This window comes from Mytilus galloprovincialis, chromosome 11 (assembly GCF_965363235.1).
Source record: "Mytilus galloprovincialis chromosome 11, xbMytGall1.hap1.1, whole genome shotgun sequence".
NCBI classification, from domain to species: domain Eukaryota; kingdom Metazoa; phylum Mollusca; class Bivalvia; order Mytilida; family Mytilidae; genus Mytilus; species Mytilus galloprovincialis.
The window spans coordinates 44222959-44228203 of NC_134848.1; the positions used below are offsets into that span (position 1 = coordinate 44222959).

General features: G+C 31.4%; 1 long non-coding RNA gene across 1 annotated transcript; it reads left to right on the forward strand.

Moving 5' to 3' along the window:
- The first annotated feature begins 633 nt into the window (after nt 1-633).
- On the forward strand, nt 634-4100 carry LOC143051171 (uncharacterized). Its single transcript, XR_012970628.1, has 3 exons — nt 634-749; nt 2354-2530; nt 3710-4100. It is a non-coding gene; the product is annotated as an uncharacterized LOC143051171 (long non-coding RNA).
- The last annotated feature ends 1145 nt before the right edge of the window (nt 4101-5245 follow it).

Here is a 5245-nt window from a genome sequence, read left to right on the forward strand (position 1 = left end):
AAATTCTTTTGGATTGAGACCACTGTCCACCAGAAAAAAGGGCTACGATGCAAATAAGAGGATTACCGGTATACAGTTTGAATACCAATGAGACCACTATCCATCAGACAATAAAGATTTGCTTCACATTCGTATCCTCATTTCTGGATAATTGTTTGATGTGTCAACTTCCTTGTGGTTTCTTTATTTATTTTCAATGATAAAACATTGTATATAGTATTAAAAAATCGAACATCTTTAAATATATTTGTAAGTATATATGTACTACGTGTAATTGGATTTAGAACATGCGTCATCATAATTAATCAATGCTAAATGTAATAGATAATGTTTTGTAAAGGGAATATCAATAAGTTCATGCATGATAAAGCTTTTTAAATTAATTAAACATTTCGCTGTCTTCACATGAGAGCAGCAAACCATTTAAAAAAAAGGAGGAGAAATGAAGTTTAAACGAATGCTGGTTTTTATATTTCTGACTCTTTTGTATGTGTACACAATACAACAAAACGCAAATCCGATAGTACACCGGTTTTCAAAAATATACATATTTTGTCGGCAAAATTTCCCGAATAAAAGAATCGCAGCACAATCTCATATACAATGTGCAAGAAACTGCTTATTCCTTTTCAATACAAATTGCAAAGCATATTTATGGAATGAAATAGGAAAAACATGCATGACTGCAGGAGAAACAGTTATAAATAATTATGCATTAGAATCGGAGATTTACAATATTTACAAAGATGGTGAGTATAATTTTGAAACATAAAGTGGAAAATCATTCGAACCTTTCTTGAAATATGTGCTAGTTCTCTTTTTAACTATTTCCCACAGTTCAGGATTAATTGTTTTTGTTTGCCTCACTTCTGGTTTAGTTTTATTCTAGCATTTCCATGACGAGAAATAATTAACAATCAACCATTATAATTATGATTATTTAATATGAATACTTTCTTTGTAATTGTCCGACAAGCACTTAAAATTTTATCGAATGTTGGCGTGCCTTTGATCGACTGTCATACAAGTAAGAGGTTTAACTAGCTCTAAAACCAGATTAAATCAAGCATTTTCTTCTAGGAAAGTGTCTGTACGAAGACAGGAATATCACAGTTGTTATCCATTCGTTTGATTTTCCATTTGATTAGGGACTTTCCTTTTAGAATTTCAGCATTTCTGTGATTTCACTTTTCGCTATGCGGGATTTATAAATGCGCAGATAGCTCCGGTCAGCACGGTAACTTTTTAAAACGGATCATTCGTTAAGAGATAGACAATACTATCTGCCGGTAAAGTAGCATTGCAACAACTCTTTAGCAGGTCGCAAACACGTTAATTATATGTTAACTGTTTGACTCAATCAAACAAACCGTTATATTCCAATGGCATCCCATTTGGGATTCAATTTTGTCACTTTCCTTCTGCCGTTTCACGGAACCTACCGTTTGGATGCCTTATTAATAGGCTTTCGGCCTGAACTAATCAATTGTGTTTTATAATGGTGGTAGTCATTCCGATGCAAATTTGTTTTAAAATCGCCAAGACAAGGATAAAAATCTGTCAAACCTTATTATATTTTGGCTCAAATATAACGGACGAAAATTGAGAACGGAAATGGGGAATTTGTCAAAGAGCCCGACCAAGGAGCAAATAACATGATGTAATTTGCTTTATTCTATTAAAGATTGGTATGTCACAATCAGCTTTTTGCAGTAGTTTTTCGTCAAATAAAGGATAACCATTCTCTTTAAACCATGGTTCTTTGATTTTTGTCTGTTTTGTTTTGTTTGTTGTGCATTTACCGATTTTTGTGTCATGGATGGATACCCAATATCATTGTTTTTTTCTGTTATGAATTCAGTTTTTTCAGTGATTTTTCAATGATTGTCAGTTGTTTCCTGGATAACGGTTCCTGCATGGTATCTAAAATAGAGCTTGATAGAGATAAACATTTAGAAATAATATGCAACAAGCGTTATCAAAACTAGGATTCACCTCCTACAAGTCGATCTTTTGAATCGTCCCACATAATCAGCTTAATTTGTGTATATGTTGAGCCATGGTGTTGTCAGTGTATGTTTTATTTGTGAGATTGACTGTCCCTTTGATATCTTCCGCCCTCCTTGAACATATGGATACTAACTGTCGATGGACGAATCAATGAGTACAAGTAGGGTTATTACACTTCGTGTATTTCGACATTCATTTCCGTTTTCCGATTGGTTCCACCTCGAATAAAATTCCCCATTGTCCACAGTGCGTGGCAACCCTGATTATAACTGGTTAATGTATTGTGTTTCAAACATTTTTTTTATGCTTTTAAATATATTGACTTAATTTCATTTACATTCAGGTTGCACCAATAAAGGATATTTCTACGACCTTCACTCCAATACGTGTCTGAAAATGTTTTTGGACAGCGACGGGAAAACATGGAAGGATGCTAGAAACCACTGTCAAGCAAATGGCGGAGATTTAATAAGCTTAACAACTCCGTCCAAATGGGAATTTGTTTTACAATTTACAAGTTGTAAGTACGCCTTCACAATACTAGTAGATTTAACTCAATCAAACAAAATAAAAGATCCGAAAAGCAAACGACATGTATTAATTAAAACGTGCAACGTTAAGGGGGCTCGAGGGTCTATTTCAAATTTTTTATTTAATATAAGATTTCGCTATATTTTTCTATAAATGAACTTTATCTTATACTTCATAGAAAAATGAAATAAAAAATGGGGTCACCGGTCATTTTCTCTCACAATCTGCCTTCGAAAGAAGCATACAATTTTGTTGATGTCCTTTTTTCTTTTGAACTAATAGGAGAAAAAGCGGTAATATCGAAATAAAAAAAGAACAAAATTATAGAAATCGCTTAAATTTTACAGTTATTTAGTTGATGTGTAGCTTATTCGAAAAGAACAATAAAAAATATAGGTCACCGATGAGTTAAAAAAAAGATATTTCAATTTTAATGCCAAAAAATTACATTTTTGCACCAGAGGGAGATAATTTGGAGCTTTTTTTTTAATGATATCTACATTTTAAAAGTCTCCTGGGGCCAACACGAATAGATTTTTTGGAATGATTTTGTACCATATGATTAAGTAACAACTACTTAAGGTACTTAATAAAATTTGTAATGAAAAATAAATGTTTGTATTTTTCTGAAAATCTTATACCTGCGAGCCTCCTTTAGCATACATATTTTAAAAATGCACTTTGATATCAAAAGAAAAAAATATACGTTTATAGGAATAAAAAAATTAATAAATCTGTCTAAATACCGACTTTTTTTCTGTACCTGAACTGAGATAGGAAAACATTGACAGTATTTGTAATGGTTAGCTAGTATGTGGCTTTCTTACATTATCGCAAATCCATACATTGCTGAATTATTAGTGTTCAGTCACCACATCAGTTGTTGTTGTAATGATTTTCTTAAAACGTTTGAATATTTTCTTTGAGGGGAAAACCCTAATAACTGGACAAATAGTCCGTGTATCAGAAAATGACTAATAACCAATTGATCTTTTTATCATTAGATAATACAAAACATTCATTCCTATGTTTTACAAATAAAACGCATTATACATTTTGGCACTGCATACAACCGATGGATTCCTAATAATAACATATATATAACATAATACATGTTTTATTTTTAGGAAAACACTTGTTTTAACACTATAAAATGACAATTTTTCAGGTAAAACAAATATGTGGATTGGCCTTAAAGATAAATTATGGGTAACAAATGCAACCTTCGAGAATGTATTCAATGTTTCAGTACAGTTAAATGATCACGATGGACGTTATTATAACGATAGTGAGCCAGGCTGTGGGAAATTTTCAATTAGAAGTAAACCAATATTGCAAGACGAGAGTTGCAATGAACGACTCAAGAAGATATATGTGTGCGAAAGTTTGGTATAGCTGAATAACAGATGATCATGAATGTCTTAAGGTTTACTTCGGATAATTATTTCACTAGCCTAGTACTAAGCACTCTTTTTTATACTTGAAATACCATTGATATGTACTTGTCTTTAGATTGATTGCTTATAAATCGTTGGAATATTAAAACTACTGTGTTTTTCGACCCTTGTATATATTTGGCACAAATGTTTGAAATTATCAGTAAAATATAGGGGATATATAATTGGAACGTTTTTCTTCAGATGTACTTTCTTAATCTGGAAGATTGTCCAAGTTTCATTTCATATAACCTAAGAGACAACAACCCAACCAAAACCTCCAAAAAAGCCGAAGGTAACAAATGAGTATTTAAGACAGATAGAAAATCACGCCACCGGAGAAGAGCTTCAGCTGGCGCCTTAACAAAAATGTGTACTAGTTAGGTGAGCATAGACGTCAAAATAAACCCCAAAACCTTTAAATGAACTAAAATTAAAACAACAAAAAAGACTGATAAAGATCCAAGTGTTGAGAAAAACCCACAACATTTGTTTAATTAATATGTAAATTCCTGTACAAACATTCATTTGTTGAATTGTCAAAAATCCAGTCACATTCGTTAGTAATTTTATTTTTGATGTAACTTGTCTTCTAATCGGCTGAACGTGTTATGTCTTTCAGCTTAATGACATAGTTTTATCATTTGACCGTGACGAAATCAACGTATCTTTTGATGGCATACTCTTCAAAAAATGGAAATAAAAATACATTATGAGAAATTACTTAGCAGTTTAAATCATTTCAGAATCGAAATCACCCAATACATATTGTACACTTTTTTATGTTAGATTTGCATAGATTATTTGATTAATTATTTGATTATTTTTCATAGTAATCAACTGTACACAAAATAAAACGACGATTAATTAATTAGATAGTAGGTCTTCTTATATAAGTTTCTTGTGACATGCAACAATTATTTGGAACTAGAATTCAAACAACCAACAATTAATTTATAAGTTTCTGAAAATATACAAGTTTATCTGAACAATATAGTTTTGTTGATATGATCTTTCAAAAAAAAGAAATGGATGATTTTGTCTCCGCTAGCACGAAATTTACCATTTTAGATAATCATGCCCTTTTTTACAATATTACATCTATCCTTGATTACTATTGCTTTTATTTTTTCATACAATTATAATAGAATTAAGAATGGAAATGGAGAATGTGTCAAAAAGACAACAACCAGACCATATAACAGACAACATCAGATGGTCACCAATGTTTCTTTAACACCTCATTTCTAACTATATCTATATAAGTT